The following is a 27335-nucleotide window of genomic DNA, read 5'->3' on the forward strand; positions in this document are numbered from 1 at the left end:
AGGGGGGGCGGGAGGGAGGCAGTTGCCTGTTTGACTCTCCAATCCAGCTGTTTATTGTCTGAGGAAAGTAATAAAAATCCATATCTTCATACAAGAACCCTTTCCCTTTTGGCAATAGATAACCATTAAATTGCCTTAAGTTACCATCAGAAAGCACCTTTGACTGTAGACTATCTATTACCTGTACATTCAAAAGAAAGAAACAGACATATTCACAGTAAAACTGTATTTTAAAAGTACATCAGTGACCTAGTTCTTTCTCTCCTTGCAGTCAGTATGTTTTATATACACATGCATCATAAAAACTGTCTTCTCACAGTCTTTCAAAGTTTTCAATGACAGAAAAAGTAGCAATCAAGTGTTTCTCACTTGGATACTCTAAAAGCGCCTAGAAGTCTGACAGGACTCTCCATAAATGTGATATAGAGACCCTCTTAAGATACTAAACACTTTTATTTTTTCTCTTTTAAGGAGTGTCTTCTACTCATTGAAATGGAAGATTCTTTTGTTTGATTTCTTGCAGAATCAGTTCCATACAAACAACACTCCTACAGCAATGGCAGACATTGATCCACCCTGACAGCTTCAGAGCTTGCACTTGGCATGGATAAAGATTTCAAACATTTTCTCAAAGATCAGTGCCATGCTTGGTAAACTGACTTCTTTCCTTTCAGTATCACTCCGTGTATTATGTTGGGAGAAATTAGGTAAGGAGCAGGAAGATCTGTCCTCTTTTTAGTGAAACTTTGTCAGACATAGCAGAGACCTTGTCAACAGACACCAATTGCATTTGAGACCAACTATAAAGCTTGGTTAATTCAGTACAATATTCTATATGCAACTGTATGTGACAATTAATGCTGGACACATCAGTTATTTCGAATTGCAGAGGAGCAAGGTGTCCTTTTGGGGGCTGTCAAATCCAATCGATAGAAAATAATGAATTACTGTCTGAAGCACCAGCAAACTATCTTGTCTCTAACTAAAGTTTCCTGAGGTAAATAGGTTATTTTTATTTATATAGCTTGGTGTTCAAATAAACACTTAAGAAGGCTACATTACAAGAACAGTACATTATGAAACGCATAAGCTAAAATGACCTAAACAGGGTATTTAACAGGCTAACCCTTCCCTTTTTTAACTCCTCATTTAGTGTCTAGATGTATGTTTTGAAACTAGATTAATCTATTCTGAGCTGTATATATAGAGAGATCACATTAAGCTTTTAAGTTTCACAATAACATGTTTTTTTACTGTATAATTACTGAATTTAAGTAAAATGTGTTTGTAACAGTAGAGGATTTCAAGACAATGGAAGAAAGAAGGGAAAATACCACCCTACTGTTTCTAAATTGAACTAATCAGATACATCACTAGTTCAACAACAACATGACAGCTGATTCCACAAAAAGAAACTGAATATTTAAATCTTAAAAACAACAGAATCAGAAGTAAATAAACAAACTACAAACTAAGTCAATCAAGCATGTTGTAATTTCTCAAGTTACCAGTGGCAGAGAGGACGACTACACAAACAGAACAGAACATGAAAGTTAGTTAGAAGTTCCATTATTAAATTTTACAAATACCCAAAATCTGTATTAGCTGCAAGCTCAACTGCTGCTTGAGCAACAAATAATTAAAAGTACTAGTGACTGTGTATTAAAACGGGTTAAACAAAATTGTCCAATTATACAAAGAATATTCATTCCAGTAACAATCTTTTTCAGACTGCTATTTGAATAATATTCTTAAACTTAATTATTGGGATGAATACCAGCATTAGCAATTCAAAACGGGATTCTCTTATTACTCTGATGGTTGTTTCAGTGGAACCACTCTGCACTTAGGTACATATCTGAATAAAATAGGATAGCTGAATCTCAGCTGAAGTAAATCATTCAGATGTCAAGACAGCTATGCCAATAATGTTACTTTTCTGATTATTTAATTAATTTTGACTATTTGATTTCTAGTTTAGGCTCTTTCAGGAATAGAGTATGTTCATTTCTTATCTGAGTTAGACTAGAGTTAGTTAGAACTGCTTTTGTAAAATGGAACAGACCTAGTTCTGCTTGTCAATACTAGATTTCTTAACCCTAGACAGAAATTAAAAATGCATATTAAAAATAGACACGAAAATGCAGTTATGAACTTGTTTGTACTTCATGAACACTTTTTTTAAAAATCAAATGAACTTATTCTCTTGCTATATGTGCCAGGACTTCTTTCACCCCCCATAGCTTGATAAACCGTGTTTAAAAAAACAGCCTTCAGTAAGCTATTGAATACTCTAAGAACACACTATTTTTGCTTTATCATACCAGCTCAAATGCAATGTCAGCACTCTGCTTTCCGCTCTTTAAGTAAATGCACTAAATTGCCACACCAAAAATTTCCTATACAACACCACTTTTTTTTTCCATCAGCAGTGATTTAAAACTAGCAGTTATTTTTAAAAGCTATTTATACAGTGAGTCATTTCCATAGTAATTATCTGTAATTTGCTTTCTTTACTTATTTCAGAGGGGTGGAGAGGGAGTAAGCTGGAATTGCCTTGCTCAACTGAGGTGGCACAAGCTGGTGACTCACTACACTGTGTGGTGGATCACCATCAGCCTGGTTTTCTCCTTCTGACTCCAGAGCTGCGAGACTTGCACAGAGGAGCCAGGCATTTGACAAAAAAGCCCCAAAACAGCCATAGACATCCTCAAGTTACGGTCTGATAACAGCATTGCATGTCCTTAAACTGTAAATTACTCTGCAGCTTTAAAGCATTTTCAAGAACATTTTCTTCCTGTTTTAATGCATCATTGACAAAATATAATAAGATATATGGCAGCACAAACATTAGTTTTTACCTTCTCAGAGAAAATCTGATGTTCACTTTGAAAACTTAATCATGTTTTCCTTAGAGGTGAATAACACTGCATGGTATTAGCGGGGAAAAAAATCCAAGAAGAGATGGGCAGATTTGGAAAGCATATACCAGGATACGTATCGTCCAACATAGTTTAAGAGAGATAATGTAAGAAGGCAATGCTTGGAGAGTATCTGAATACCTGTGTCAGACTTCTGATTATTTCTGTTACAAAGGTAGAAGCCTTGACAGGTCAGGAAAAAATCTGAACTTTGAAGCACAGGAAAGTTGAGGGAAGCAGATTCAGTGTAACAGTGTGCTATATTATATTATGTATTACGTCACATTACATTAGTTTTGTGTTTATATTAAGGCTTGTGAAATTTTATATTAATGTGAAATATGTTTGCCTTTAACGTTCAAATGAAACGTAAGACTCATAAATTAAAGAATAAACTTAGATATATGACATTACCTCTATGGAAAAGGCTATGCCAGAGCTCTACAAAATTATCCAAATGAACCACCTGTGAAGAGCGGAATCCAAGAACAAATAAAATTTTTTCTGAATGCAACATCAAAAATAAATGATATTCCCCTCAGCATCAGATTTCAGGGTCTCAGAGGACCTGCATGCTACCACAACTGACTGACTGACTTCCCAAAAACTCAGCATCAGTCATTAAGAATGTGATTTTAATGCTACAGATGTTTCATTGAAAATACGCGCTTAAGAAGTCTGCCTCTTCACCCGCTCCCCATTCAACAGACTTCAGTTCATTTTTCCATAAACTGGCTCAATCTTCTTTAGTTCTCAACATGGCCCTGTGGGCACTATTGGCATGACTGATGAGGCAACCCGTCATCAAGCAGAGAGCTGAAACAAGCTGTGTTTCCACCAAAATCCCCCTTGCACCCAGCCTCACTCTGTCCCATGCTGTCAGGTTAAATGTGCTAAAGACACAGCTCAGATGATTAACGCTATCTGACCTACTCGTAACAACTAACTCAACCAACTCAACTGTCTGCCCCTGCAACAACTGATATAAATAATCATCACCCCTAGTTATAAAGAGGGGAAGCAAACCCTAAAAAAACCAGATTGTTTTCAAGATGCGTGAATGTGAAGATTCTGGAAAATGCACCATTTATGCCAGTTGGTCAAAGATACATCTGTTGGTGTGAGTAAGAGGTTTTTATCTCACAGTTTAAGAGTGAGGTTTGGCTTGTTCTGTTATGTGTGTTAATTGTAATTGTAGTACTGGGTCACCAGCACATTCTTCACCATTCACAGGCCCTTGGGAACAGCAGTGCCTCCTTCTAGCTTCAGCTGGCTAAGTCGTGTTTGCAGCTATTCTTGAAAAACAAAACAAAACAAAACAAGAAGGAAGACACCAGGCAACTCACTAGTGCATGTCGGTGATAACTCACTATGAACTGATAAAAGTCTGCTTGGATGACAGATGTTAAATGGAAAACAAAGTCATTAATTAAGAAGCCATGGAAATGCCTGTGGCACTTAATAGAGGAAACCTATCACTCTGCATAGGTTTACATCCACTTAAGCACTTAAAGCGTATGAAGAACTTACTCTTTCTTCTCTTCATTATTTTATTTCAAGAAACAAATTTCTAACAAAAAGTGTGTATCTAAGCAAAATTTCAGATGTTAGTAAAATCTAGAATACTAGTGTCTTAAAATGACAGTGTTGGAAATGCCAATAGAGGTGGTTAATTCATTCTTGCTAGTCTTTATTTTCTAAGCATCAGGGTCTGGTGCTGAATGAAAACGTGTTTAAATATGAAATAAAAGATTTAGTTAGGTGAAATTCTACATTTTTCAGAAGACAGGATTAGATAATGATTTTTGTGGTTAGTGCCTTCACATTTACAACTCTGTAGAACAAGGCAGTCAACGCAGTGCCCACTGAGCCTAGTATTTGGCAGGATATTCTGCTTAAGGAAAACAGTGTAAAAAGATTTGGTTTTAAAACAATTATTCAGTTCTTAGTCAGTTGCAGCTCTTGCCAAGGTTTCAAGTGCTGCCAAAGGCACAACAGTACTTAAACCTGCAATTCTGAGACCAGGAGTAGTCAGTCATGACTTGAAATATCACACAGTTTTACACACACACACACACACACACACACACGTTGCCATATGCAGTTTTGAGAAGATGTGCATGTTCCAAAAGAGCAAAGAATGTAATCAGAAAATATGCTAGCACTTTTATGTACAAAACCAAGTGTACTCAAATAACTGACTAAGACCATAAATCAATGTGCAGTAGACTTTGCTTCTTTAGATTTCTAAGAACATTCTCCAGCATCTAAATGCATAACCTTAAAATTGAATACTAAAAAAAGACTATAAAATATAGTTATGGTTAAGTAGGTACCTGCTAGCATCTGTTACACTTATGGATGCAAAAACCTATCCAGGATATCCCCATAGTTACACATAGAAAGCTTCACCTTCCAAGCCAAATAATTTGATATTTTCATATTTCAGTCACTTGCCTTAAGCATTTTCGCTTGGTTGTTTTTGTGTGTTTTAAGGGAAATTTGACCACCTATTCTTACATGAATGGAGAATTTTAAAATAACATTATACATTACACTGCAAAGTAATAATGATGATGATGATGATAATTTTTATTTTACAGATATTCTCCCTCTTGGGAAAAAAACCCACAATAAAAGCCCACTCAGATGCTCACAGTGTGTTGGAGTCTGGTTTTGGACTTGTACAGGAGGCTGGATTAGCTCTCACTGCAGATGTGTACCCAAGTACTTGATCCAGGCCAAGTCAAAGGTACTGGTGCCATGCCAGATATACCATTCCTTTGTATTATGGGCTGAAAATGTGTTGCATCTCAATCCGCAGATGACAGAGGCTGACTGAGAGGGCAGTTTGATCTGCTTTTGAGAACAGTTTACTCAAAGCTGGGCAACTCCTGGCACTTGCTTTCTGTGCAAGGGAGGAGAGCAAGGCTTTCTCAAAGGTACAAGAATTCAGGCTGAAACAAAGTGGGACTGAGATAAGTAAAGGTTGAACAGGGTCTGAGCATCACCAAATCTTCCACCAGAAATAAAAGGGTAGAATTACTACCATACTACGTGACAATATCCAATACCCAACATCCAATAGAATGAGGAAAGATTCAAAAGACAATAAACAATGCTCAAAACAGAGCAGAAAATAGTAGTTAAGACAAATAAACCCCTGCTGTTCATGGTCCTGTAACATCAGATTCCAACTTTAATGCATGAATTTTCTGCGACGCTATTGTGCCGTTTCTTACCCCAGACTAACCTCAACCAGCCAGTCTGCTGCCAGCAAATTACGACCAGATTGACCAGCTTGCCTCACTGAAATACATACTAGGAAGTTCAATAAACACACAGGAAAACCCAATGACTTTCAAACCCTAAAATTTCAGGACAAATATGTAACCTGCAATTTTCAGTGCTTTCCCAAATACTTTGTGGGTTTTGGCAAATTTTCTGACATGCCAGTTACAAAGATTGTACTGCCATCCTTTCTGGGGAAAGAAGCTGTGTAAACCAACAAACAGACAACAATTTTGTCATCGTATGAAAAGTCTTTAGATTGCATCAAGACAAAAGGAAAAGTACTCAATAGTCACTGTTTCATAGAAAATACTCTACAACATACTAAACAAAACCGCATAGGACCAGGGGCGTACAGTTCTCAGCTCAAATGCCTTGCTTGGTTCATAGGCCCTACAGAAGAACTAACTTTTTTTTTTTAAATCCAAGTCTATAGTACTCTTTTCAGCATGACTGAGGGCCGGCATACTGCTTTACTGAGATAATTTCCATGCAACACAATCTTCATCACAGAAAATTTGAGTTGTAAATTGTATGACGTGCCAAGAGGAGAATTCAAAGGAGCAGACGGCAGCTAAAATGAAGGATGTGGTGTTAGAGGAGTCCCATGCAGGGAGACATACTGCTTTGGTGCGGTATGTGTTTTTAATCTTTTTTTAGTAACCTCAGGAATAAGGAACAGGAAATACCCCACCATAAAGCTACATGGCATGAATACGGGTATAGAAAAGAGAAGACTTGAGTCCTGGTGCAAGAAAGACAAAGCAGATATTTTTAAATGAATAAAACAATATTTCGATTGCTCAGGTAAATTTTGGAGACTGGAACATACTGTTTAAGGAATGATTGACATACGAGTATTCACTTCTAACTTTTCTGATTGGGCAGAAACAAAAGATCCTATTACCTTTGTAGCTAATACTGGCTTTATATTTAACTCCAGTACAACCGGAATAAATACCTAAATATATTTGAATCCATTAGTGTTTAATATTGAAAAATATATGTTGAAAAATATGTATGATGTAGACTGTGGCAAAACAGTGTCAATAATGTCCAGCTTCAATAAAACACTGCCCTCATCTAGATCTCAAAGAATTTATTACCATATGTCTATGTTAAAAACAGCAACAATAACTCATAGAAAATATCTATTTACCTAAGGATATCTGCAGAGTCCATACTGAACCTGGACCTTTTCAAACCTAGCACATTGTTCTGTCCCAATATATGAGCAACAAAGAAGCTTACTTTAAACCTGGGGCAGTTTGAACACATTACTGTGCCCTAGACTGGTTTTAGTGAGCACGCGAAGTTCTTTGCCGACAACTGTATCTCAACAAACAGCAATGCCGAAAGAGAAACATGTTTAAATGTAAGTGTAAAAACAGTTGTTTTTCTCTCTTGCTGACACTAACATGGTTTTGCTGTATGCAAACATATGCAAGAGACAACATGGTGGTATGAGGTAAAAAACTACACCTGGTGTGATGTTTCTTTATTCTTCTCAGAAATACTACATTTTTCCCCTTAATCTGTCATCTATATACTGTTCTTAATTTTTCACAAAATAATTAAAACTTGAATACTCAAGACCTTTTCTCATGAACAAGTGAAGATAATTTGCATTGATTTTTCTTTTATCTTAATGAATAAAGCCACTAGAAGTGGAAAGTTTATCAGCCTCTCTGACTTCACCCCTGTAAGAAGCATTTTCACAGCAGCCGTCAGTCAGCACTCTGGTGCTCCTCCACACCTTTCAATTTTCATTAGTGTAAGAGTCAGGCCTATTGATTTTGAGCTGTTTTTTTTTAAAGATTTTTTTCATCCTGACTATATGGATTTTCTGAAACCCACCTCACTCCTACTTTTCCATGTGTTCCTCAGAGCAGATTTATTCATTTTCTGTGCACCTTCCATCAGAAGCAGAGTTCTGTGTTTTCAGAGGATGCTTAGCACCCTCTCCAAAGGCTGCATTTCAAAAGCAATTCCAACCAGCACCTCCCACCATGAGAAATAAGAGCTGTCTATCTCTGGAGAGCTGTGTTAAACATCTGTCCTTAATTCCTTTTGATTTTCCCTCTTCCATGCTGCAAACAGATGGCAAAACCTCTCCTTGCGTCACCCCCTTCCAACGTATGTTTGGTGGAGTCTAGAGCACTTCTACACACTTGTATCTCCACTGCACGCTGTTGCAGACCATCACAAAAACAAGGATTACAATTCATATAAGCTGTTCTCCTTGACACTTGAGATGTCACAAACGCTTTTTACTTGGTCAGTTCAGGTCAGAATAATGTAAATCAATACTTAGATCCTTTCTTCTGGATGCAGTAATGCCTTGTGTTCTTTGTAAAAAGGTGTACAGAAATGCAGGGTACACACCAAAGCTGTATGGTGCTCTGAACCACTGAGTACAAGACCCGTAGCCTTACCTCTTATCTGCTGATGTGGCACTTTTGTTTGGGCTGTCAAAGCACTCACCATTCTGGATTCTGGACACTGGACAATATGTAAGATTTTTATATTTTTCTTACAGGACCAGAGAGGTTGTGGAGTCTCCCTCCTTGGAGATATCCAAAAGCCATCTTGACATGGTCCTGGGCAACCAGCTCTAGGTGGCCCTGCTTGAGCAGGGGTGCTGGACCAGAGGACCACCAAAGGTCCCTTCACACCTCAACCCTGCTGCAATTCAGTGAATCGCATTGTGTTTAAAGAACAATTAACAGAAGGGCTGTGCAATGGGAGAGAAACAAAATATATTTCTACAGTTACTCAACTTTTTTTCCTTTAAGTATTTGCCACCTTTCAATCTCTTTAGATAGCGATCTAACATGCATTTTGTGACATGTTGACTGTCATACTATCATTATTGAAATACATTACGTTTAAAGGATAATTACAATGACAGTGATGGAAAAATCCCTACTGCTTCCATAGTCTTCATTTCTAATGTTCAAGGTAAATACATTTAAGTGCTCTAAGTGTATGTTTCTGGAGATCTGGGAAAATGACAGGCAAATACTCACATACTTAACTCAGAGGAACTACTGAGAAAACCTTGACTGGAACACGATTGATTTTCATTACAGTTAAGTGGATGAAGGAAAAAGAAATTACTAGCTTGTCTTCTCCATCATTAATTGCTTTCTTCAGGACAGAACCTGAAGAATAATCTTTTGTTGGGTATTCTCCCTCCCCCCCCAATGGAAAAAAAAATAGTATATATTAAGCAGAAGTGAAAAACTTTGTATCTGGGTCAACCTAAAACTTTCATGCTTGTAGTGAAATACTTCATCTTAATTTCAACCCTTTTAAGAGACAAAATAAAAACCCAACAATTTTAAAACACTTGAAATATTTTTTAAAAATTTCAAAATTAGACATCAATAAACATTGTCTCACAAAAATAAAAATGAAATTCATTAATATATTTTCGTGAATAATTTCCCAAGTTTTTAGGTTAAACCTTTTTCTGTTAGTTTTTAGGTCAAAGAAATATGTGTTAGTTTTTAAAGTAAAATATTCCTTCTGAATTTAACTCACATTCATGAATAATTTGCATGGCCCCCATGGCATTTTCCAGTTAATATTCATGCAAAAAAAAGTTCAGGTTTAAAGATGGGCAATCTAAATGCCTATAATGCTAGCAGATGCAGTTTTATTGCATTTTCAGTTGCTCAGCTTTATACAGCATTATTAACATCAACATGAAATAGTATCTAATTCCAGTATCTAATAACAAAGTAAACTTGAAATAATTCCACTGACTTAACTAAAAGACAAAAATTAATCCCACAATATTTTGTCAAACAAAATCAATTTTTTTCCTCTCCAAAACATTTTTTTCACTAGGAATTTTATGATGACTTCACTGAACGGAAAATAATCCCCTTAAGGAAATTCGCTAGAATATTAAATTTTAAATTAAACCACATGTTTTAAAGTCTATGTTAATTACTATGTACAGCATTCTGCAAGAGCTTTCTACATCAAAGATTATTATGACTAAATGCAAGATATATTCAAGAAATAGACATAAAAAATAGTAGTCATGAAATATTCATCTGGTGAGCAAATTCTTCTACTTCATAAATATTCCATGTTTTAACCTAGTGAATTTTAGCCATGACTCTGCATTAAAAGGACAAAATGACACACTATATATGTAAAAAAAAAAACAAACCACACATATATACATACATAGATGCCCTCCTACTGTAGGCTGATAGAGCAAAATGTCTGATTGCTATCTGCAGTCAATGACTAAAGTGAAACAGCCAATATTTGACTGGATTTCCTTCACTTATGTATCTTCTTATTGATTCTTTGCACCACACAAAGGTCTTTACATGAGATTCACTTTATAAATGTAAAAGTTACTGACTGAATTTATTGTCTCCTGGTGACCTGGAATAAATCAATCAAATACACATTTATATTACCTTCCACTGGCTGTGCTTCTTTTACTGTACTATCTTGCAGTTTGAGAATTTTTAAATGCTTCCTCACACCACTAAGGGACAATTCAGACCTATATAATACAGACAGAAACTCCACTGAAATCACTGGAGTTTAGTCTAGCCAGGACAAAATCCGAGCTTATAACTCCAGGATAATTAATTCCTCTGTAATTAGGTCAAGCTTTCCCAGCAGAAAGTGATCATATAAATTTTGCTACCATTTTGCCATACAAATGCACACCCCAATGAGTGAGAAGCTTAAAGAGGTTCTAACTGTTTTCCAAAATGTAAACGTATTATAGTGCAAAAATCTTCAGCCTTCACTCCGCACCTGGCCTTACAAGTCTGGGGAAGGTCAGTAGTTGCAGGTCTGTGGTTGGCTACTGTGCCTCAAGGCGGTCAATCAGGTCACAGGAGAGGGGGTTTTTTTTGTTTGTTTTTTTTTTTATACTGGCAGAAGCTTCGTGCTCCTCAGCAGAGAGGACAGATCAATTTAATAAGCTTTCTTTTCCTTCATATAGTCTTATACCTGATTTACCAGGCAACTTAAAAAGTGGCAGTCACTTTGGTGGATTGAGGAACTTGGTAAAAACTAAGGAATGGCAGATGTTGTTTCCTAATAACATTATGGAGGAAAGAAGTTAATGGTAAATCCATGTTATCCATAAAAATTGAAACAGTAAACTGAAAACAAGCAAACCAAAACATTTTCTGTCCGTGTTTCCTCTCCTTCATCTTCTAAAAGTCCTTTTGCCTTTCTTAGTCACCTTGAAGCCTTTAAAGGGTACTTCTAGTCTGTTTTCTGTATTGTTTGTTCTGCACTGCACAGTGACAAGTGCGATGTTGGGGTTTTTTTTAAATAAAAGTCCAAATTACTTTCCAAAAATCTCCTGATGGAATCTTGCAAATCAATTAGACTTTTTACTGGATATAAACTTCCTTGTTTTTTCTGTATGCTGTGTACATCTTCAAGTATGATATTCCATGAATAAGTGTCCCAAATTGTTTGAATAACTACTGTGGTTTGGGGATTTGTTTCCAACCTATGATGCTAGTGACACTAATTCTTTAGGTTGTTCATATATCAAACTTCCTCCAGCTCTCCCATGCCAAACCGGAGGGTGAATAAGGTCCTCGTAAGCCTTTCAAAAGGATATCCCATAGATGTCCTCTAGTCTGCATCACCTCTTGCAAGTATGAGCCTGTTACCTGCTGCTGCTCTGCAATAAAATTATGTTTACAGGTTGCCTCCACCTCTTATCATTATCACAGGTTGCTTTTTCCTTTATCTTTTCAGTAAGAATGCCATCGCCATAATGCCAGTTGTACCTGGTGTTATGTTAACCAGGGATACATCTGGACCCACAAAGAGTCCATGTTCAGGAACATCCTCCAAAAATGTGTTGAAGGTGGTCAGAACAATCCAGAAGAATTTATCATTTCTCATCTGGTTTTGTTTAGGGCACACTATATTGGATAACAGCCAGTACTAATATTTGTTTTTAAATAACTATTGAAGTTGTCTGGAGTAAAAACAGAACCCTCAGTTTATCCCTGACACTAAGCTGCTGATCAGTTCTGGTGCATTTAAAAATACTATGGGGTTTCATACCGCTCATCCTTTCATTCATCAACATTACTACTGGAATATTTATGGGAAACTTTATTTCTACATTCAGCTTCTCTCTGGCTGCTCATCACATTGAATCACACAACCCTACACTTTGTTCAAATGCACACACTGCACTCTCCCCCTCTTTCAAGTTGGGACCACTGTTGATACTGTACTCTGCACAGTCCTATGTAGAGCTTGCAATATCCAGTTGCCTACATGACAATGATTCTGCTGTATGATTGCATGCCAGATTAATATCTTTTCTCGCTCCATGGCTTTCTCATCAGCAATCTATATTTACCCACTGATCAAAGAATTATTTTGCTGTGTGTCATACAGTCCATTTTCCATCATCTCACACACTCCTTTTTAATATTAGGAGATTCCTGGATATAGAGACATAATATATCTTAAAAACCCCCATAAAATTAGTTTACTACTTCTTATAACACTGCTAAAACAGATTTGGATTAAGGTATCCAGTTCTTGTGTCTACAATTCAGGAAAGACTTGAAAATATCAAAGACGGAGAAAATTATCACCTCAGAAATGTTACCAGAACAAGAAACACTAGAAATAATCAGAAATAAGGGTTAGAGAGTTCTGTAACTCAGGTGATGGAAACATAAATAGAGAAGCACCTGAGCACTATTTACATATAGAAAATAAATCTGATGCTGAAAAGCTTTTTGCTTTCTTTTTAAACACATTGTGCTGACAAAGATAACAAAGTTCAGTAAATTGGAAACATTCACCTCAAAACATGATGTTTCTAGATGAAGATGTAACTGTATATTGTACCACAGTGGTAGTCAGGTAAATGGTCAGGAAAAAAAAATACCCTGAAATATGCATAATCGAAAAAATGGCATTTTCCAGCTACATTTAGAGCAGAGATTGCCAACTAGATCAGCTGGGCTTCTCCCACCTCATCAAATTCCCTACTCTAAAATCCCCTCTTCTTTCTGTATATATCACATTTGGAAGCTTCCTGAGAAATGCAAAGCTTTAGTCTGGCTCTTTGGACTCCATGCAGCAATATTTGCATGTGATGACACACTGTGATTTACAGGAGGTCATACTGTATTTCCTAATGGTCTGTTCTGGTCCTAATGTTGATGAATCCTCATAGCCAATCAGAAATCCAAGTCTATTCAAGTTTCATGCTTGTGAATAATGAACCCTGAACACTTGTTAAAAATTTTACAGTGCACGTATATTTGAAAAAAAATCTTTAAAAAAAAAAAAGTACTATGAATGTGCTTCAGTTCTTTGGAAAATGCTCAATTCATCAGTTACTAAATGCACTGCTTCTTTTGTAACTGTAGTTACACAAATAGTGTGGCATGATTTTGTTTACCATACAACCCCATAAACTGAGCATATTTTTCTACTTTCCCTGAAGCACGACACCTGTATTCTCAGCTCCTCTGTCACCATTTTGCCCTGACAAAGGGTTTGAGGACCCTTCTCCAGATTCTTCAATACCTTCTGTATTCCCAAAGAGTGGAAATGTGTAGTTCTACAGACTACACATGCCACTTACTAATCAGCAAAACTTAATTTTCCTAAGTTTCACTTGAACTGTGGAATCAATTCCCCCCCCTTCTCTTGTGCTACTACTCAGCTGTTTTGCTAGGTCGTTTTGATTCCTTTTAATCACGCTCCCTTCATCACTTTGTTCTCACCAGGTAGGCCATTGCCGTTACGTTTCACTGTACTGCACTCTGGTTTTCTATTAATCACATTCTCTTTGCTGCTCCAATTCTCACCAGACAGACCATTGCCACGGTGTTTCATGTACCACACACTGGGTAAAGACATAAAAAAAATTCTGTGTTTATAAAGCTAAATTGTCTCCTTCCTATCCAAATATGGTAGTGAAGACTGTAAAGGTACAAACAAACTAGACTTGTTAACTCGCACCCACAAGTCCCATCTCCTCTCTCACTCAACCAGTAGACTTCTCAGGTTCCAGGAAGACCTGTCCCACCAAGCTAAGTGACTTCAGCACAGAAAATGTAGCCGCCTTCTTGGACAGGCAAAAGGTATTCTGTAACATCACATGATTCTATGTCTCACAGGACAATCAGCCCTGTAGAGCTGAAGTAGACAAAATTTGCAAATGGTAGGCAACAAACAGGGCTGTGATTTAGGGCTGCCAAGTCAAAGAAGAACAGTGGAACTACTATGAACCATTTTTGAATGAACACAGCTCATGAGCAACACGGATACAATACTGCTTGTTACAGAGAGAGTATGAAATTAAATTCAGTGGCAAATGAAACTATAAAAAGAAAATGCTATTTAATTCAATTCTGATCAACCAGATTATTGTAGTTTTAATATTTCCTTTCCTAAACAAGGGTCGGATATTTCTCTAAAAGTATTGCTATCAGTTTGATTTCAGCAAGGCCGGACAAGAACTGTGTAATTTAATTCTTTCTGTATTTAACTGCAAGATGCATGAAAGAAATGCTTAACACATCCCAATTCTAAACGGTATCAAGATTCATCGTCTGCTAGTTTAATATTCACATTCCTTATTTTAGAAAACTTTTTATTTCATGGTCTTTGGGCATTCATATATTCAGTTGCAATACTTGAAACATAATTAATCTATTTAATTTTGGATTACTGATTCTTTGAAAGTGCTCAGGTCCCTTCTTCCACCCTGAGAGGGCAAGTGATGAACATACTGATGTTTTGGAAGTATCCACAACTTGCATTCAGATTGATATATTTAATTACTTTGTTTATGCTACATTGATCAGGGTCTGTTGTTTTAGTATAACTAAGACTGATCCCAGTGACACCACTAGTGAGGACAAAGTTAATCCACTGCTTACTTTTGTTGCTGACTTAGGCTAATGTATTGTTCAGCTATGAGCTAATGACTCCTGCAGATGTTTCTTATTTCATGCCAGGAAAAGCAGAAGCTGAAATTAAATATTTTCTTTTTATGACCATTATAGTTCCCCCTTTATAAATTATAGCCCATTCAGTCATATTTCTGAATAAATCAAATGACACTGACAACGCAGTTTTCCTATCTGCAAAAATTAATCTTACAGGATCAAATTCTGGCCTCATTAGACTGTTCATAATGAATAATATAACTGATGATTAAAAAGCTGACCTGCCTAAGAAGGAGACGAAAGTAATAAGAATTTTTAATCAAGACATACCTCTGTCTCTCTTTCAACAAGAGTACATTTGTACTTAAATATGTTGGCATGTCTCTGCCTTCGTATTATTCCACACCCTTACTGCCCCCATCTTTCTTACACGTGGAGAAACCCAAGAAGACATCTTCAAGAATGTCTTTGTTTAATCTAATGCCAATTCAAATTTACTTTGCCATATTCAGAACTGGATATGGTGTTTTATATTTCTAGACAACAGTAATCTAATACACTGAGTTTCAGCTGTTAAAAAATATTTTTCTTACTTGTTTCTCAGGGCTTTGAGGCCTGATCCACAATCACAATTCTGTTACAAGCCTTGATCTTACCACTGCCTGTGCATATGCAGATCTTGTGCCAGCATAGGGCTGCAACGACTTCTCAGGACCTTTGCTCAGGCATATCTATGTAGCTAAGAATCTCTACTAATGATGGTAACTCTTTTTGCCACAGTACGAATGTTATTAATTCATACTGTCCCAACAGCAGAACGCTGGTTAATATAGTGGAAGGACTCATCTACCACGAGAACAGGGGTTTTGTGTGCAGAACTAAACACAAAAAGTGGTTTTGCATATCTGAAAATGGTGTGTTTTGGGTTTTATGATGCCTTTTAAACAATATTAATACTTAGACAAATATATTCCACTGAGTATGTACTCACTGTAGGTTCTCACTGAGAATCTAATTTTCACCTTAACTAAATGCAACTTATCGCTTTGTGCATAAACATCTCGGAACTGAGCTTTTCACTCTTCCTAAACCTCTAGTCACTGCAATTGGCGAATAAACTAGGAAATAAGCATTTTTTAATGAATGCCTATGTTATTATCATGTTGGAGAAGAACTGGACATGAAAGATCTCCGTTCTCCTGTTCAGGTACATTTCTAATAATGTGCTACCTTTTCCCCAGCTTTGCCCTTTCTTGGCACTTACCATTCATTGCATCTCATGGCACACTGTTTCTGGGATCACGTCTCTGTCTTTGTCCATCTGACATACTGTCAAAGCACATGACTGTTCACCTCATCTTGGCAAAAAGCCTTGGTGACACCCACACAGCAAAACACTCAATGGGAAGCAGCATTTGGATGTTGCAACTGAACAACTTTGCAGACACTTTCTTTGGCCTCCCCAGTGCAACCTCACAGGCAGCGTCCCTCTTCTGTCATTTCTCAGGAAACGGGACAATGTGTCAAGCTGCCAGAGGCCACAAGACCAGTTCAGTAGCTAACATAGTCTAATTTTGCTTACAGCTTTAATCCTTTATGAGTTACAGCAAGGAATGCAGGTATTTCTGCAGAATAAATTTCTGAAACAGCAAAACTTAACATGTGCATGCCCCTTCTTCCTGGTCAAATCAACTTGAAGCTAAGAAACATTTGCATGAAGGATTCATTTAAGTATCCTAATATCTGAGGATCCATTATCTCACTGGATAAGCAGTGCTCTCTTTGCCTGAGATCCCACAGCAACACCTTCTTCGTATGATTGTATCAAACCTCTCCCACAACTCCCCAGACCAAAGAAAGAAAGAAGAATGATAACATACCTTGATCATATTTTTCCCCATCAATGGCTTTTGCTACAACACATCTGACAGTTTGGGGACTACCATAATTTTTTTGCCTTGCTTTGGGTTTTTTTCATTTGTTCGGGGGGGGGGTGGGTTTGTTGTTGTTTTCTTTTTTTTAATAGAGCACATTAATTGTTGATTCATAGCCAGTTCATTTAGCCTTAAATATGCATTTGAAGCTGTAGTTGCTTCCAGACTAGGTTTGAAATGAGACCAGGTCATTGTCAGCAAATGTTCCTAAAGGTTAGCATTACAAACAAAGAAGTCAATAAAAAGGAAAAAAAAAAAAAAAGAATTCACAATTTGAATATAGACATAATCTTCAAAACTTGGCATTCTATTGCATTAATTGTTCATCTTTTACATGCATCTCATCATACCGCATCTATTTTTTTTTTCACAACAAACCATTCGTACCTCTTCCCTTTGTTAATAGTCTCTAATAACTCTCTCAACGTTTCCCATTGTTTGTACTTCAAAAGGCTTAATAAATACATACTAGAAATTACTCATACAGCATTTGAAAAAAAAAAAAATCCCTTTGTGTTTGAAAAATATACTTTGCATGAACTAGCTTCTAACTGGATGCAAACACCTTGGCAGACCTCTAACAGCTAACTGAATTGGCAGTGTTGCAACTCAGGTTAAAATCCAGGCCTCCTCTGATACAGTGAAGAAACCAGCAAATCTCTAAGATGCTATAGCAGTACCTGACTTATTGATTTGTCATAGATTATTTAGCGGAATCAATTCTGCCTAGTGCTTTGTCTGCCTTGTGCCGCCAACTCTTTTTCTTCCAGATTTAAACTTGAAGAGTGAAGCACTTTGCACAACATGGGCATCACTCCACTAAGATACACAGATACCTGCATGGACAAGAGAAACTTTACTTCTGTCGTGTTTCTGTTTACACCATAAAAGGCACCAGGCTCCATGAAAAATGTTAAGTACATTTAGAAGAAAAATTAACTTTAAGGCAGTTACCACAGCAGCATCTATTCTTTTGTCTCTAGTTTTTCGTACACCTGCAGCTAGAAGGACCAGTTGAGCAAACATAGTCAACAGAAGCCAAATAGTTATTGCTGTTCAAAGCCATGAGGAACTACAAAACATACTGGCTGGGATTTAGAGAAAGGACTCTGGCATTTACAGATATCTTGGACTTTCCCTCTGAAATAGAAGCTCTGAATCCATGCACACGCGTACTGCTCCTAACACCATCTTCGTGAGTGAGGGATGTTACATGGGATAATTAGCTGCAACCTGCACTTCTTTCCATGCTCTTTTTGGTGAGTAAAAGGAATAACAAATGCATTACCCAGGTGACAGTTACACATCTTTCTGCAAGACTATATGTTTGTGTGGATGCAGTGATGTAGAGAGGGAGGGCAAGAAAGAGATGTATATGAATTGAAATGCAATATTAGAAGCATCTCCATGAGGATTTGAAGTCTGACCATTTGTATCCCATTCTCTGTGTAGGAAATGCTCTTAGGGTAAACCAAAACATTCCAGGCTATTTTGACCACCCCTGTTAGTCTGTTAGGAAAGGGGGAGGGAATAAGTGTAGGATATGGGCAAATAAACAAAGTAGATTATATATGCATGTCTTGTACCCATCCATTTGAAAAAACATTAAAATCTTGCATGCATTCATGCCTATTTGAATTAGATATTTGTCAAAAGCACAGATCAGAAGAGTGGAACTATGCGTATTTGCACCAATTATGCATGAAGAGACACGTAAGCTGAAATAGTATCATAAATACCAAGGAAGCTGAAGTGTGGCTTCACCAAATCACGTAGCTTGAATTCTACCTCACCCTTTCTAGTTTCAGAGACAAAAAATCAAGCCCAAGTCCAAGTCAACCCCTCGCACATGCTTTTCCAGACTTCAGAATTGCCTGGTTTACAGTGGAATCAGTCCAGTGCATGATTCAAAATGAAGATGGTATGGATGACTGGAGAGTTTGTACCTCAATAATATTCTAATATTACAGGTATAGCCAGAGAGGACTAGCTGAAAATATTAATTTTAATCTCATTGATTACTCTTTTTTAACATAGGAAATAACATATTGACTCTCCTAACTCATGATGCAATGGCAATTCTCAAGCAGGTGTTCAGCTCAAGTAATACATTTGAAATATTAATTCAACAATCATAACTTAGCACAGAATCTCATGCCCTAATAATTTTGGTCATTAATATTATAACATAAATATCACTGAATTATTATTAATCATTATTTTATAGCATCATCAAATTGAGAAAGCTGTACACCTGTGATACAACTTGAAAAACTCCCAATATCTCTAAATGAAATTATTCATATGCTTCATAGAGTCAGCATTTCACTTAAGTCCTCATTATCCATACTGGGCCCAAATTCAAAAGAAAAGAAAAAGGATGCCTGACTCACCTTGCCATTAAATAGCTGAAGTGTGAAAACTCATCCTGAATAACACCACGCTGGAGTAGCTGTACTTCTCCCCATCTGTGCCAAGATCCAGTAGCCATGGGTGCACGTAAAGATGAGCACATGGCATATAGTGTCTTTTCAACCCCAAAACAACCATCCCAGATAACTTACTAGGCAAATGAAGGAAGAGGAGAGGAACCAGTGGGGGTCCTTCAGCCTGGTTATTAACAGCTGACATTAGCTGGTGCAGCTCAGGCATGTCTGACTAAATAGCAACAAGTCCAGACAAAAAGCTGACCTTACTCTGACACGAGGTAAGAACAGTGAGACGTGCCTCAGATGGCTCTTTATGAGCCAGCTGGAGCTGGGGTATAGCAGGACCATTTCAGTTCATTCATTATCCAGATTACTCCAACATCTGATTAACTTACGCTGAAGGGTTATCAAATAAAAATATTTCTCTGAGAACTGAAAGGACTTTTTTCTTCCTGTTATTTTGACTGATAATTTTCATAGAAGTTCAATAATGAGCTTTGGTCTTTCAAATTCTGATTCCTGTTTTATTAGATTATCTCATGTAATTCCTCTGTTTTGTTTACTCCTTGCAATAAATCCTGCATTTATTCAGTAGCCTAATAGGAAAAACTTTCAACCATAAACTTATTAGGAAGTTCCTGTAATTATATCTATATTAAAAAAAGCCCCAACAACAACAAACCAAACCAATTAAGAGCTAAAACATTTAGTTATTCCCCTTATGCAAGTAAAATGGGATTCTGTGGGTACTCCTTTGTTGAAAAAAGTAAAATAAAAATCTCATCTGGTCTATACCAGCACAATTCTTCTACATTCAGAGCTGTGCCCACTTATACCAATAGTTCTCAGCCTTTAACATACTTAAGAACAAGGTATATTTGTTCAAGACAATACTAGCTGTATATATTCCAGTTTCAATTTTAACAAGTTCATTTAGTATTCTGGTACTGCGCAGAAAAAATACTAAGAGAGTAGAGTAGATACATTATTCTACACTGTTTTAAACATTTAAGAGAATTTTGCATCTGGAATGGAGTACTGAACAGCAAAGATCAGACCTTGCACCCTTAAGTGAATGACTTAACAGAATATAAAAATATTTTTTAAATAAAAAGGGAGTGAGCATACAAAGGCATCAGATCTCACGGAGTTACAGAGTGAAAAGAAATTTCTGAGCTACTAATGGCAACTTTTCCCAGTTAGAAAGATTAAATTTTTTCAGAGAAACATTTGGGCACTCTTATTCTTCTACTTCTGAGCATAAGAATATTTATTACTGGAGAAAAGAAAAAGTGTTTATGCACTATTGCATCTCTTTATAGTAACATAAAAATATTTCCCTAATTCATTATTTTAAATATAAGTAAACATACATGAGGAGAAAAAGGTAAGCAAATGTGATTCCAAATCACGATGAAATTTGCTCTGCTTAATGAGCCCTTTACATAAATAGTTTTTCAAAAAACATCTGGAAAATAACTTAGAGGGGAAAAGAAAGAAACAACAGTAATGTCCATCTGTCTCTGGGTTTCAATATTCAGCTTTTAATTTTTGTTTCTTTTACTCTGGAACTGCACTGCATTTAGAACTTGCATTAACCTCAACACCACCAGGCTTTCCATCTGATTATTTTTGCCTAAGAAGTCTAAAATCTTCTAATCTGAATCTCTTAGGATGCCAGAATTATCATCTCATTAAAGACCAATTTGCCTTTTCAGCTAAAGAATCAGCTTCCTTCTGGCTTTTTTATTTTAGTAAGTTGTTTCCATGCCGTTGAGTCATATTCTTCTGCATAAAAATCCAGGAGCACACTATATTATATAAAACGGGAACACAAACAGGAATGGTACTTTAAGAACATTTATTTCTTAAGTCTAAATTTTATGAGAAATTAGGTCATCTGGTCTCCTCAAAAACATCAAAACTACTTTACATTAGCCAAGAAACTAAAGGAACAAGAAAGTGAATCTATAAAGCTACCACCCTATTTCTAGCAAAACAGAAGAGTAATTAATTCCTGAGCCTTATTGATAATTCTTAATGACTGGTATATTTTAAAAGTATAAAAAGTTCTGCAGCAGTTCATTTCTTAAGAGTCGGACAAGAACATACAGATCTCTGATTAATATTTGGCAGAGATAATGGCATACATACAAAAATGATCTAATACAAGGAACTCTCTTAAGGGCACTAACAATCTACTAGCAATTTAAAAAATAAACCACATGTTTTTCATGTTTTTAAACACACAAATACAGAAAAAAAAAGAAAAAAAAAAAAAAGGTGGTGAGAGACCTATTTTAAACACTTAGCTCTTCAAGCTTATATAGAACCAAGGAGTCCAGGACAGGGCCAAGTCTGTGCTGCAGCTGATGAGCATCGACAAGCATAACATGAGACTCTGCAGAAAACACCATTTTGTTCTAACCAGTGCTTGCATGGCCTCGTAGAAACTACGGATCTCCAGATCTTTCCTCACCAGCCAAAATAAACAACACTAAACAACAAAGTCAACATAATATGGAACTTCACTACAAACAGCCTTGCAGCAATGTCAGCAAATTTCACAGGCACGTGGACTACTTCAGAGGTACTAATGGATGTGAAATGTGCATGAAGTTGTGTACCAGAATATTTATTCCATTAGTTCGCGATGTGTCATGTACTGGATTCAGCTGTTTTAATCTGCTACAGCTGTCGCGCACCAAGACCTCTTTCTTTCAAAGTGGTTGAATTATTTGCAGGCTTCTTTTTCCAGACAACGTTAGAGTACCTATCCAAAGAGCAATTTCCCTTGGCTGTTAACATAAGCTCTCCACAGATTTTTATGTGCTGCCTATTTTACTGGCAGATCTGGTAAAACATAATTGGCTTATTCTGCCCACTTGTTTGAAGCCAGTTTAAAACATATCAGGCCACAGACATATCACATTAGCAAAATGTGAAAAAGAAAAGAGGGAAACCACTCTTATTTTTTTCTGTTCCTTCTTCTGTCTCTTCTTCATCCCTTAAAGTAGGGCAAACATCCTGGTCAGCTGCAGAGAGGAACCCAGTGGAAATGGACCTGGCTCATAGGAGATGCCTCCCTTCCAGCACACACAGGCCAGGCAGGTCTGATCTGCAGCGTGCCAAGTCTTGTTTCTGGAGCACCATGCCTTTAGTAGACTTTATATACTTGAAATTTCCAACTAAATAGCACCTGGGTTGAGAGTCCACACCTCACCATTTTGTGACAGTTCTCCATCACCTACAATCATGCTTTTCTGAACATGTTTGTATGCAAGTCTTGGTATCAGTGTTGGAACTTTTAATCAAAACATGATCTACTACCGAGAACTTCATCCCTCCCATTGAAAACAGGGGCTGGTGATGTGTTTTGCGGACCAACCCATGCTCACAAACCTTATTTATCTTTGCAAGGTCTCATCCTGAGCAGTAGCTCTGGCAACAAGAGTCTGGATGTTTTTCGTTTGTCTTTTTAATTAGACTAAAATGCATAAAATCTCCCTCAGTATGTTCCACTGCTCTTTTGTCAAACGCTCTAGTGTGTGACTACAACTACTCATTCCTTGCCAGTTTGTACTTTCAAATAACAAATTTGTAAATGCAAAAAAAGAAGTGTGACATGATTTTCAGGATAGGGTTTATGTGACAGGATATTTTTCACAAAGGTACTAAACTTTCCACTACCTACAAACATTGTGGATGATCATCTCAATATCAATGGTACTAAGTAGACTTTTAAGAATAGTCATATACTTCAAAATGCTTTATGAAAGAGACATTCTGATTAAACCCAAGAGTGTATTAACTACCTTTTTTCAATTGCCAACAGCACCCTGGGCTGCATTAGGCAGACCATGGCCAGCAGGTCAAGGGAGGTGATCCTTCCCTCTGCTCAGCACTGGTGAGACACATCTGCAGTACTGAGTCCAGCTCTGGGCTCCCCAGTACAAGAGAGACATGGACTTACTGGAGCAAATCCAGCAAAGGGCCACAAAGATGAAGAAGGGACTGGAGCATCTTTCATACAAGGAGAGGCTGCATGAGCTGGGACTGCTCAGTCTGGAGAAGAGGTGCCTCAGGGAGATCTTACCCAAGTATATAAAAATACCTGATGGGATAGTGTAAAGAAGATGGAGCCAGACTCTTTTCAGTGGTATCCAGTGACAAGAGACAATGGGCACAACTTAAAACATAGGAAATTCCACCTGAACACACAAAAACTTTTTTTTTACTGTGAGCGTGGTCAATCACTGGAACAGGTTGCCCAGAGAGGTTGTGGAGTCTCACAGGGAGACAAACCCCAACTGGACATGGTCTGGTTGACCATGCTTGAGCAGAGGATTAAGACTAAGTGATGTCCAGAGGTCACTGCCAACCTCAGCTCTTCTGTGATTCTGTGATACTATCCCAATGAAGTTCAGCTTCAGTACTCAAATACAGAGGTTCTTTTAATAAAATATTAGCTCCAGTCTAAATGAACATGGATGTGTATCACAATCCTTGAAAAGTGTTTCAAGGATTACTTGCTCAATTTACTGATGCTGATGCAATATTTTTAAATGCTTTTTTTTTAGACGCGGTGAAACTGAAAGCAGCACTCAGTTGGCAAAGCATGCAGCTGTGGCGATGGTAAGTTCCATGGATGAGTGCTAGATCAAGGTGTACAGGCAGATTCCTGGAGCCAGTGCAACTTGAGGAAGAGCAGAGAGCCCCACCAAGAGCGGGCAGCTCTCCCGAGAGAGGCTGATGCACCTTGGGCATTGTCAGGAGCAACCACGGGAGGTTTAAACATCCCTAGGGAGCGCTAGCAACCAGGAGCGCTCGAACAGGGTGTGCAAACAGGGATCGAGAGGGTGCAGTAGTTTACACAGCAGTTCATGCAGAAGGGCACGTGAGAAGGGCCGTGCACCCTGCTTGTAGGCCCACAGCCCAGTGAAGTGCTCTAGGTCTCTGCCATAATGGTGGTTCTCTCCTCAGAGTTAAAACCTGTGTTTCTACAGAGAAAGCCCTTGAGATGTCTGATGCTTCCACCCAGATGGAACTGGTAAGGAAGGAGACTTCAGTACAGATGGTAGGTTGCAATGGGTGCCCAGACCCTTCTCCTGGAGAAAAGGTAAGCAACAAAGAAAATCTGCTTTGTAATATCTTGATTAGAGATAGCCTGGCTGCAGCGATCACAATATTGTGGAGTTTGGGATCCTGCTGAGCACACAAAGGTTTTTGATTTTAGAAGAGCAAACACTCAGAGTTCAACTGGGAGGGATTCCATGGGAAGCTTCCATGGAGGATAAAGGAGCTAGCGAGTGCTGGGAGTTTTTCAAGAACACACTCCTGGAAGCACAAGAACAGTTCGTCCCCTTTAAAGGTAACGGAATTATGTGGAGCAAGAGTCCCCCTTTGCTTAACTGCGAGCTTCTGAGTCTGCTCAAAACCAAAAGAGAAGCGTATCAGAGATGGAAAAGCGGACAAATACAATACATTCTTAATACATTGAGAACTACAAGGGCATTGCCAGGGTGTGCAGAGATGCAATTAGAAAAGCAAAAGCTCAGCTCAAATTGAAATTGGCCAGAGGTGTCAAAAACTACAAGAAAGGGTTCCTTCAGGTATGTAAACAACAAGCAGAAACAGAAGGAAAATACTGGCCCACTGTTAAACAGGAGAGGTGAATTATTCACCAACAACACTGAAAAGGCAGAGGTTCTCAACACTTTCTTCATCTCTGTCTTTGCCAGCACTGTTGGGCCCCAGGCCTTGGGAACAAAAATCCAGGTTGATGTAAACACAGACCCACCGTCAGTGAAGGAAGAGCTGGTATGTGAACTATTACAGGAACCTGACCCCTACAAATCGATGGGCCCTGACATTATTCACCTGAGGGTGTTGAGAGAGCTGGCTGATGTCATTGCAAGGCCGGTCTCCATAATCTTTGAGAAGCCATGGAGATCAGGGGACATCCCAGAAGACTGGAAGAAGGCTAATGTCACCCCCATCTACAAGAAGGGCTTAACGGAGGATCCAGGAAATTATAGGCCCATCAGTCTTACTTCAGTCCCTGGCAAAAGTTATGGAATGAATCCTCCTGGGGGCTATCGCAAGTCAAATGAAGCACGTGACTGGGAAAAGCCAACACAGATTCACCAAGGGCAAATCATGCCTGACAAACCCAATTGCCTTCTACGACAAAGTAACCTGCTCGGTTTATGTGGGTGAGCGGTAGATGTTGTCTACCTGGATTTCTCCAAGGATTTTGATAAGGTTTCCCACAGCCTCCTCTGAGAGAAACTGATGTGTTATGGTCTAGACAAGTGGTCTGTGTGGTGGGTGGGGAACTGGCTGACAGGCTGCACCCAGAGAGTGTTGGTAAATAGCTCCTTTTCAAACTAGCAACCTGTCACAAGTGGGGTCCCCCAGGGTTCGATATTGGGCTCAACGCTGTTTAATATCTTCATAAGTGATGTGGATGATGGGATCAAGTGTGCCCTGATGAATTTTGCTGATGATACCAAACTGAGTGGGGAACTGGACACTTCGGAAGGGAGATCCGCCCTGCAGGAAGACCTGGATAGGCTGGAAGAGTGGGTTAATAGGAACCTTACGAAGTTCAACAAGGACAAGTGTAAGGTCTTGCACCTGGGAAAACACAATCCAGGAGTGCTGCACAGGCTGAGATCTACCCAGCTGGGGAGCAGCTCTGTGGAAAGGGACCTGGGGGTCCTCGTGGACAACAAGCTCAATATGAGTGAACAGTGTGCTGCTGCGGAGAAGAAAGCCAACAGGACGCTGGGTTGCATCAACAAGGGCATCAGCAACAGAGATAAAGAAGTCATAATCCCACTCCATTCCCAGGCTACACCTGGAATACTGTGTTCAGTTTTGGTGCCTGCTATGCAAAAAAGATGTGGACAGGCTGGAGAGGGTCCAGAGAAGGGCCACAAAGGGGATCAAAGGACTGGGAAGCCTGCCATATGAGGAAAGGCTGAGAGAACTGGGTTTGTTCAGCCTTGAGAAAAGAAGGCTTAGGGGAGACCTTATCACGGTGTTCCAGTAATTAAAGAGTGGCTACAAAGAAGATGGAGACTCCCTTTTTACAAGGAGTCACATGGAAAAGACAAGGGATAATGGGTACAAGTTGCTCCTGGGGAGATTCTGATTGGGCACAGAGGAAAATTTTTCACAAAGAGAACAATCATCCATTGGCATAATCTCCCCAGGGAAGTGGTGGATTCCCCAACATTGGACACTTTTAACATTTGGCTGGACAGGGTGCTGGGCCATCTTGTCTAGACCCTGCTTTTGCCAAGAAAGGTTGGACCAGATGATCCTTGAGGTCCCTTCCAACCTGGTATTCTATGATTCTATGGATATCCATTATTTTAGCATTTTAACCAATTTTGACTTGAGCCCATATTTTCACAACAGATTTACTAGCAATCAACACAAAAGGCAATTGTCTTGGCACAAACATTTTACAATTATCACTTACAACATTTTCTGTGCTGCATTTAATGCCATTTATTAAGCCATTCTGCTTACACCCCTTTAGTCGACTCAATTTAGAATTCTGTGCAGTATGCACTCTTCAGGCTACACAGAAACTGAAAATTAAGACTTAATTTGTCAAACTATTTTTATTAATATCTATTGATTGCCTTTCAGTAGAATTCCGTAACCTTTGAGAACATCTCCTAATGAGTCAAGTGGCCTGATTATCTGATAGTTCCTGTTTAAAAATCTGTCTTACAGTGATTTCCACATAAAACACTGCTATAAGAGAGATGTGAAACTATAAGCTATAGACTTCAGAACAGAACACAC

At 38.2% G+C, this 27335-nt stretch overlaps 1 protein-coding gene across 1 annotated transcript in view; it reads right to left on the reverse strand.

The window, feature by feature from the left end:
* The window catches only part of EDIL3 (EGF-like repeats and discoidin I-like domains 3), a 190868-nt gene that overhangs the window by 154146 nt on the left and 9387 nt on the right, over nucleotides 1–27335 (reverse strand). The gene's annotated exons all lie outside the window — the stretch shown is intronic.

Source organism: Pygoscelis adeliae, unplaced genomic scaffold (genome assembly GCF_000699105.1).
Source record: "Pygoscelis adeliae isolate BGI_AS28 unplaced genomic scaffold, ASM69910v1 Scaffold19, whole genome shotgun sequence".
In the NCBI taxonomy this organism is placed as follows: Eukaryota; Metazoa; Chordata; class Aves; order Sphenisciformes; family Spheniscidae; genus Pygoscelis; species Pygoscelis adeliae.